Source organism: Amblyomma americanum, chromosome 6 (assembly GCF_052857255.1).
Source record: "Amblyomma americanum isolate KBUSLIRL-KWMA chromosome 6, ASM5285725v1, whole genome shotgun sequence".
Classification (NCBI taxonomy): Eukaryota; Metazoa; Arthropoda; class Arachnida; order Ixodida; family Ixodidae; genus Amblyomma; species Amblyomma americanum.
Genome location: NC_135502.1, coordinates 162,611,621 through 162,621,755, shown reverse-complemented (window position 1 = coordinate 162,621,755; position 10,135 = coordinate 162,611,621). Strand labels below are relative to the sequence as shown.

Sequence of the window (10,135 nt, the reverse complement as noted above, 5' to 3'; positions counted from 1 at the left end):
ATAAAAATGAAAGAGCCTCTGCCTGTGGACTGATGGGCAGAGGGATCGTGCTGCCGAGAGGCTCCCTTGGATTGGCTGCATTAAAAGGTTCCTGAAAAGGGTATTTGAGCTTGCTTATAATAGCGCCTTGCATTATGTAGAGTACAGGCCACCGAGTGTTCATGCCGCGTACAGTACTTCAAAAGCGGACCAATCATTTAAAATATATTTAAAATTCGCGGCGACCTGCGGTGCCGCCTGTTCGCCCGAAACCCAAGCTCGTTACGTCAGCAGCAAAGGTCTTTTATTGGTTTGCCATGACGTCACGCACCTCCCATGGCCGCGGCCGGAATCTCCGCCCCCTCTCCCACTGAGTGGGTGGGACCGACAGAGGCGTGCCAACATTTCAGCGCGCAAAAAATTGACGAGAGAAAGGAGAAAGGTGCAAAGATGCGTAAATTCAAATTTTGTCTACAGATAACTCAGCTTCCACAAAACGCATTAAAAAAATTCTAGCTGTAGGATATTTGTGACCAGCGCCCTTTAACATCGTAGGCATGCCAAAACTTTATTCGGAGCCCGTTTAAGCCTACGGCGTTTCAGGATGTCGTCGACGGGTCCTGGCTATGGCTTTTCCTGCTGCTGCCAAGTTCCTGGGGCTGTTTACAGGAGTGCACCGGTGTCTTCCTGTGGTCATCTCTGTTCCTACTACCACTTGCCTCTCTTACACCGATTCCTTCGACGCAATGCCAGCGACACGTCGCAGTTCATCGACCCGTGTCCGCCCTGTCCCTTGGACATCCAGCAAAATGGTGGCCCTTTGTTTTCGTCCCCGCCCAGAATTCGGAGGATAAAAAAATTAGGTCGTCATCATTATTTTACCCTTAAAGGCCTCTATTGAGGCATTACGTAAGTTTGAACATGAAACTTAATGTTCAAACTTAGGTACAGAGCAGGCTATTCAAGTTTTATAGCTAGGGATGTTGTGTTGTTACCAACAATGATAAATTACCTCTATCTAGTGCATGTTTTTCTTTCCTAGCAACAAACGACAGGATGTACACGACACTGCTTGCTTTTGTTTCGTTAAACCTTTATTCAATGCCGCAGAAAATGCAGCAGCCATGGAGACCCTGCTGGCCTTTCCTCTTCCTTTGGCTCCTTCTTTGTTCCAGCTTTTGGCTCAACATGTCATTAGCATTGGTAGTTGTCATACAATAACGCTGGACACTACCTTTTCTAGGCCTCTAGCTTTGAAAATGCACTGTTCGAACTTACCTTCAGGTTACACCATGCGCTAAAAATGCAGTTCTATAACAAGTACAAGGCATCCACTATAACAAGTACAAGGCATCCACTAATGCCCGTGCAGTGCTCTTGGCGTTGTGTTGTGGCAAGTTATATTTCCAGAAGCTGCAGTTTTGGGTAGAAATGAGGCTTAACCCGATTTCTGAGAAATCTGCTAGAACAGAGTTCCAACTGAAAACACATGGTGTTGAAAGAGTACAGAACTAAATTAGAGTTGTTTTCTCACTTTCGAATGATGCGCAGCACACTGAAAAATGGCCATGCAGATGGACTGCGCCAACAAGCGGTGCATAATTTATAACTGCCTTTTTTTCGCTGTTCTGGTTTCAAGTGCTAAACGACCGCTGTGATGTACACAAGGCGCTCAGGTTGCGCAAGGCATGAAAAAAACTGCAGTATGGTCACTGCTTTATTCATTTCACCTCACATCAACTGTTATGCAAGCCTACCCAATAGTTGAACGATTATTTTTTGCATGCCTTCTGTGAACTGGACACATCATGTATGTGCGTATGTCACTGCTGCCATGCAGTGTTCACATCGAAACGGCATGAGGAAAAAATCGTAAATTATCAGCAGGCTTAAGCGAATGCCATGTCCTCATATATACAATTTTATTTACATAGCATCGTTCCAAATGAAAAAATACATGCGCCCAAAAATTTGTTGCCTCCATGCCAGTGTTTTGCTAAGCGGTCACAAAGTCTGATACACTATTGACAAGGCTTCACTGCAACTTATTTTATTTCATGCGATTTTTAATGCGGAATTGAAATTGGACCCAAGAAGTTTTCATTTCTACCATAGTCTTGACAAGTTTTGCTCATTGCCGATTTTTTCATTCATGGTAAAAATTTAATTTATGGACCATTCTGGCTTTGTTGGTGATGGTTCTGCAACAGACTCATCCACTGCTGCAAAATTTGCATTTCAAAGTTTTCCCAGCCACTCTATTCAAGCTCATAATTCGCACGCACATAAAGAACCCTGTTGAAAGTAAACGGCGGTGTAGTCTAATTTCAAGAAACTTTTCAAACCCTGCAGTTTACTTGCAGAAATCAGCTGGTGATAGGAACATGTGCATTTCATTTTTGGCCTTAAAAGCTTATGTTATGAGGTTGCTTTGTAAACTGTATATTAATGCAATAGCCTTAAAGGTGCAATTTCTTCAGAAAAAGTGGCATCTCTCTGCGTCATAAAAATCCCTGGTTGGTAGAGACAGGTCAGGTGACCTTGTGGCATCGCAATCTAATGACTGATTGGTCGAGTGAGATCACGTGAATTTGTATCGCAGCTTGCCTACTGTGGGGGGTGTGGAGTTCGCTGACCTTTCCGCGAACTCGTTGATATTGTGTCCACAGGGAAGGCCGCTCCAGTGGGGTTGGAAGTCCCCAACAAAGGGGCCCGTCCCGTCCCTGCCTCCCCTTCGTGCGGCGGACGTCCTCGTTTACGCTGCGCCGTCACGGGGATGACCTGCCGGGAAAAACGCTAACCATGTACAGCTGTCGACATGTGGTTGTTAAGGGGTTGACGAGGTTTCGGGGGCGCACGAGATACGGCTGAGTATTAGCCGAGTGACCGGAAACCCACTATTCCCGTAACGATTGTGTTCGTCTTGCGCAGTGTATTCTGTAAACACTTTAGGGATCGTTTTGTCGCGTGTGCGAAAGAGATAGGAAAGTGGTAATGGCTGGGCCGTGGGAGAGGGTGGTCGCGTTTGTGCTGTTTGTCTATTTGATTGCAACCTCTCCTTTCCCAAATGTTAAATCAGCACTCTTTCCCCAATCTGTGAATAGTTGGCGGAAATCCTTATTTTCCTTTCCCTGACCACTGATTGGCGAGATGGGTCGTTTGTTATCTTATTGGTTGCTGTCCCCGCTAAGGGCGGAGACAGAGGGTTTAAAACCAAGCGCTCTGGGTTGAGCGGGGGCTGAATTCGTCTGATCCACGATTTAGTCATGTAAATAGTTTTCTCCTTGCTTTGTTTCTTCTCGTTTTTTTACCTATGTTGTAAATAAATAGTTAACCTTCTCCTTTCCTTGAGTAATGTGAATGTTTGCGGGTAGAACCACCGGGTCATCAAGAAACCTCGATTTCACCATCAAGTAGTTTCCTCTCATCGCCACCGGAAGGGGAAACTCAACTGGGGGCGAAAATTAATTGGTCATTAGAGGTCACATGATCATGTGGCGTCCTCATAACCTGCCTACCATGCCAGGTGGCACTACGGAACTGCTTCTGCAACACTCCTGCATGTCACACAGTAACATAACGCCATTTGGGCTTGTGAGCAAAAACCTACGGAAAAAAGCACGGGAGGGATCTCTAATGCTATTGCATTGTACACCTAAGGGTAGAAGTGCCCCATCACCTTTTTGGAAAAGAATTTTTCAAACTTTTGTTGAAATATTAATTTTTCTTGCAAATCATTCAGAAATCATGTTCCCATTAAACCTTTCCAAACATGAAGGCAAAGTTGGAGCATTAAAAGTGTCTCGCGAAATCAAAGCTAACTGTTTCAGTTTGACAAACAGGAAAATAAATGGAAGATTTTTGTGACATTTACTTTTTCAGTTTACATCCTACCAACACTGAGGTTTGGTTTCTATGGTGCCATGTGTCATCTCAACAATAGCAAGGGAAGGATGCTAGAATTCTTGAACCACAATGGGATCAAGTTATATGTGTAAACATTGAAGGCTTGCCTCACATGGGATTATAACTGGAAATCTTCCTGTCAGCGTATGGATTTGGCAGATAGTAACCCTCTTGACTGCTTTATGCATTCATAGATGTTTCAAATCATTTTAGCTGTTTTTCTTGAAAAACCTTTTTTGCTACTTATTTTTCCTATATATTTGCCTGTGCAATGAACTAGAATAAGTAACATTTTTATGCTGCAGTTCCAAAAAGATGCCTGCATAAAGACAGTTTTTTTTTACAGTCATTCCAACATACTTGACAATTGGTAATTACACACCTCACCTTTATGTACATGAACAGTTATTTCCCTCTTAATGAACTATTTTAAAGTTTCACTGCTAGCCTTGCATGTATATTTAGCAAAATTAAAAATTCAATCTGTTTTAACACTTTCATTAGGGCCCACTTTCAGGGCCGTCACACGGAATTCGTACTCGATGAAAAAGTAGTCCGTTCTTCGAGCAATAAAAAGCTAAATTGTAAGCCGAATTACAATGTCTCGAATTTTGCTGCCTGTAGTTTGTTTGAGATAGTGAGACTTTAAAAAGCTCATTTTCTTGACTGTTGATTCGTCAGCGGAGCAATGCAAGATGCTGCAGACCATGGCCCATTGTTACTAAGTGCGATATTTCAAAGTTTTATCGTGCTGTAGTATTCTATCCTTATCTGCTGTTTTTTCTGGAAAAGTTGTGTCGTGGGATGCAGAGGAGAATTTGAAGTTGGCTAGTATTGATAGAATGCCAGCTCCTAATCACAAAAAGACCAGTCTCGCTGAAAAAACACCTCTTGGAACGTAGAAAAAAGCTAGAACTGAAATATAGGTATCGTTGCTACAGGCCAACTTCGCAAGTGCAGGTGAGATGACATCGCCAAAATAACACTATCTATGAAGCTGACAAATGCCCATGAAGGTTACGCATCTGAGTATTGAAGCAAGCGTCATTTCCAAATGCTAGTGCACTTTCATCACACAACGAAGAGTGAAACAGGCAGTCTGAATTTTGCAAGTTAAAGACAGCTTTTACATGGTGGCGCCAGAGGCAGGCAGATCGTTTCAGTATCCTTGATCTGGCGATTCGTGTCTGTGTGGTTTCATTTTTGATGTGCCATGATTTACAAGTATGGAGCAGCAGTTAACCCAAACGATTTCCAAGTGTTCCTCGGACGAAGTTTGTCAGTACAGTAGAACCTCGTTGATACATTCCCGGTTCGTACACTCAAAATCATGGACATTATAATTGTCTTTAGAGTTAAACTATATTTTTTCCGGTTAATATGTTCCCAGGCACGCGATTTACCGGCTATTGTGGTCGTATAATACGTTTATTGACCAAGCGCACATGTGCACACATACAAGTGTGCCGAATGAGAGGGCACATGACGTTTTTGCGGCAGTCACACACTGTGGTGGCTTCTTTGCGGTGTCTCAGTGTGACGAGGCGAAGCACCACTGCCGCCATCAAGAACAAAAAATAAAAACTGCGTGCTAGCGTTCGCAATGGCCATTTCTGCAGGGTCCCAATATGAAGAGGAGAAACGCTGAGGTTTCTTCGCGGTGCATAAAGGAGACAAGGCGAAGCTTCTATCAACTACAGCGATGAACTTGTATATGAATTGGCCGGGTCTGGGACATGCAGCTTAAAAAGCAGCAGTGCGACAATTAGCTGCCGCAGTGGCTTTTCCACAGTACTGGGGAGCGAACGGGTGAAGCATCCGAAAATTGCAAGGCAGAGATTTTGGTTACTTTCGTCACTGCCATCGACGGACCGTATGCGTTAAGAATTTTCTTCCGCGCTAAAGAAAGCGCGAACGCAGACTGAATTCAGAGAGCTCTGGAATAGGATCTGTTCAGCTCTTGTGCCAAGAAATGCCAATCGGCATTTTTATAAAGAAATTGTCAATAAATGTTTTTTTCCCTCAATTCAGCAATTACATTTCTCAAAATGAGGTGGTTTGAATAATATGTTTCTTCCCGCAAGTGAAAAAAAAACTTAACAACGAGGTTGTACTGTATTCCTGTCAATCAACAATGCAGACACATCACAGCCGCCACTTAACGCACCTGCGCAGTGCTCACAAGAAGTCTCCCTTCAGATTCTTTCCACGGAGCGCATGGTTAGCAGCACTAGGGACGGCACATGCAACGACATCCATCTATTTACTGAACACGAGGGTTCCAAGGTTCGAGCGACACTATCGAGAGAGAGACTCGGCAGTAACATACGACCGCACTCTGCAGGTCGAGGCAATAGCTCGTTTGCTGCCAACTCGTCAGTGCCCAATACTCTTGGTATCCAGGTAGTCCAGTTTTCTAAGTCCTCAAAAGCATTGCGCACTCTCTGGGGCTAAGTTTGGGGAAATGCAGGACGGAGCTAACAGAGTTTATTGCGAAAACTTTGTTATTGGGAACGGGATCCATACCAGCTGCTGGCGTCAACGAAGAGACAAAAGATGCCTTCAACGTCTGGCCGGCGGTTGCTTTTACTTCGGCTGCTGCTAGCCCCGCTTGCAGTCAACAATCACAGAGTCCGCATTTACGTCGTGGTTCACGTCAGTTTTTGGAGGTGACATCATCAGAGAGTCCAGAGTTTGAGTCAGAGAGGTGGAAAAATCGTTCTGAACTCAGAATCCAAATCTCTCTGCAATAAATTAGTCTTTTGCTGCTGGACAAACAACAACTCTTTGAAATGCCCACATATTGGATTTTGCTAACAATAGAGTTGTTCTCGGTGTCCCTTTAAGCTGAGTCAGGTGAAAATAGTGACTCTGTCATTAAAATGCAGTTAGCAATACAGGCCAGCTTTGAAGGATAGAGATAGAAAGGGCACATACATAACCAGTGCATTCGTCTTTGCATTGTGGTTTTGCAAGGAAAGGAACCTCTCTTACAGCTAAACTAATTGTGCATGTTTGTTTGGCTCTCTTACATGTGCGCACCAAAGAACTGCAACATGGCATCACCAGTTGTTCGTCTGCTGCAAGGAAGCAACTTCTTTAATATTCAGCATTCAATGTGTTGCAAGTGCAATACGTGAAAGCTGCTGTCCAACTGTGGATGAAAACAGCCTAAAAATTCCTGTGGGTGAACTGCTTCATTATGAGAGTTCATGGTACTGGAGGGCACTGGCCCACAGAATAAATTGCTGTTCCCTAGTACGTTTCTTTTGTCACTTTTATTGCAGTTTTATGTGTCGACCTATACTGTTGGGGAGAGAGTGCCTTCGTGTGCTCCTTAAATGACTGCATTACAAAAGCCTGAATATTGACAAAGTAGACCTGTGTGCCTGGAGTGTGAAAACTTACCACAGCGCTTGAGTGTGCTTAATAAACCTGCAATTGTGGTCTCGCCGTCTTATTGACTGGGGCCTTCCTGTAGCATGCAACCTTGCAAAATTGCAGTCTGCCAAAAGAAAAAAAAAGCATTAGGCATAAATCCACGACTTTGGGGATGACTTTCCATTTATTTCCATGGACTAGATTTACACATGTACAACTGCACCATACTACATTAATAGCAAAGGCAGCACCCTGCTTGCAACGAGCAGATTTGAGGAAATAGAAGCAAACATAAAAAACAAGATCAGGGCAACGCATTAGCAGAAAAGTAAAAATCCTTGCAAATGCAACCAACAAGCTACTACAGCAACATAGAGCCACAGTAGCTAAGCTGGACGCTAATTCGATCCTGGCTGCAGTGGTCGCATTTCAACGCAGGTGAAATGGTAGAGGCCGGTGTACTTTGCATATTAACAAACCACTCCCCCTGTTTGGTCTCCTGCCTACTTCTTGCCTGCCCTGGTATTGAAGTTGCCCATCAACTACTCAATTAGCCTTATGTCATCCCACAGCACAGCCAATATTCTTCCTTAAAACAGATTATGGAGCAAGGCTTGGTGGAGATATGGCAATGGAACTGTAGGAACTTTGCAGAAAACGGGAGAACCTACAGCTCCACATTGAAACCCTCTCAAAAGAAAAAAGCCTACAAGAAACAAAGGTAAAAAATGATTAGGATATAACACAGTGAAACCGATCAAGACGTGCGAAAGCGGGTCGACTCAATTCTCGATTTGGGTGAAGTTAATTTTGAGGGGTGGGCCAAGCATATAACCTGCCATTCCGACATACTGAGACATCCTAGATTATTACAGGGGCTGATGGAAGTGCTACTCAGCCCTGCACAAAAAACTAAGCAAAAGAGGTGGTAGATTAGAGAAGGCTGCAGACGGGCACCTGCTCACACCTGCATGAGCTCCAAAAGATGTGCCCTACATGTGACCTGCCCGCATGCAGAGTTGGATCTGAAAAAAAGACAACCCAAGCGTGACACAGTGGGAACACCCGCTGCCCAGCGAGGAAGGAGATGTACGGAGGTTTCTCGTACGTCAAGCCAATACGGCAGCAACCAGGTGTGGCATCCTAGACCAAGGGTCAACCACAGCACGTGGCAGCCTGTAAGGGCTACCGACGTCTCTAAAAATGTAGAAATAGAATTTGTCTAATACCTAACTCCAAGTCAATGTACATAATGCCCTAATCCGATTTTGGGTATGGGGCAGGCAAATTTTCACTGACGGTAACTCTGATAATAAATGGCAGTTACCAGTATCCCTCGAGGGAAATAAGTTGTGGCTTTATAGTCCCCTCGGGTTTTTTGGGATTGCTCGTGCAGCAGTGCTTCCACGCTAAAAAGTAAAAGTTCACGACCGTAAAACGTGAAAATGCTAAGGAACGAAGACCACTCACGGCTGTCTTGGTCCACAGAAATATGACGACAATACAGCACGACACATAATGAAACGGTGCACGCTACCACCTCATTGAGCTCATTGCACAAAAAAAGAAGTGAGGCCCCATACTCCATTCTAGATATATAGAGCAACCCCAAAAGTGGAGTCCTACATTAATGAAAGCCATAAATGAAGCCAGAAAAATAAGCAAAACGAGTCCCCTGATAGTATCAACGCAAAACGCATGGCATGGGGTTACAGAACAATTTTAAATAAAGGAATGAGCCTCTGGCAACACATTTGAGGCAATGGCTACACATGCGATGGATCTGCTAGTGCCAACTAGGATAGGAAATAGTGCGCAAGCCAACACATGCCCAGACTTGACCCTATGCTAAAACATCATACATGCACAATGCAGAAACATAAATGAGAACCTAGGAAGCGACCATTACTTAGCAGCACACTCAAGAAGGGAGACACGAGTGGTAAACTGGGATAAGAAAAAAGGCAAGGCAATGCAGATGGCGAGAAGATTGAACAAAAAGAGTGCACTTACTCTTGAAGGATGCAGAGCACACCACAAAGACTATAGGGATAGAAGCAGAAAACAAAGCCACTGATAGTATGTTATTACATGTGTCAGACACATAACAGCTTACAAAAGAGATGGCTGAAACAAACACAACAAGAACTAACGGTTAGAACAGCCAAACTAGAGAGACAAATCGAAAGCCATGCTCGAGAAACAATAATGAGAACAAATCTAAGATACATTTTAGACCCAGATAACAGTAACACAAACAGTGCATGGAAGCCCACCCAATGACGAAGAGATGATCAAGGAAATGCAGAAACGACACCTATGCAAAATTAAAAAAAAACTCTTCGCAACTACAGCAGCAACCCCAATCCTAAAATGATAAAGACAAAACAATACTATAGGTAATAGCATCCATGCAGAAAACTACAACATCCTCTGCACCAGGAGCTGATGAGCTTACCAACAAAATACTCCGAAACCTAGACAAGGACTCTATTCAGGAGATCACACAGTACAACTGCTGGAAAGATGGATGGCTGCCAGACACCCGGAAACACACCAAGGTACTTCTTTTAGTCATACCCAAGCCTGGCAAGAAACTCACTAACCAACCTCACGCCCATATTCCTAACCTCATGCTCACGGAAGGTTTTGGAGCGTGTGGCGCTATCTAGTTTACAGGACCACATGGACAAGTACAATCTCTTCCCGCACATGATGAAAGGCTTCCAAGCCAACCTATGTATGCAAGCTATAATGCTCAAGCTTTCTGAACATGTAATACGCACACTGACTAACGCCAACACTAAAGCTATACTGGCACTCGACCTCACGAAAGACTGATAATGTCACCCACACTGCCATCACGAAT

The 10,135-nt window shown here is 44.0% G+C and overlaps 1 long non-coding RNA gene across 9 annotated transcripts in view; it reads right to left on the bottom strand.

The window, feature by feature from the left end:
- The window catches only part of LOC144094153 (uncharacterized), a 38,208-nt gene that overhangs the window by 26,041 nt on the left and 2,032 nt on the right, over nt 1-10,135 (bottom strand). For 3 of the 9 annotated variants that reach the window (XR_013306446.1, XR_013306449.1, XR_013306442.1), the window contains exon 2: nt 7,294-7,390. This is a non-coding gene — a long non-coding RNA (uncharacterized LOC144094153). Of the gene's footprint in view, nt 1-15; nt 2,761-7,293; nt 7,391-9,279; nt 9,310-10,135 lie in introns of those variants that run through there. The other 6 variants (XR_013306443.1, XR_013306448.1, XR_013306444.1 and 3 more) reach the window with 4 other exon arrangements.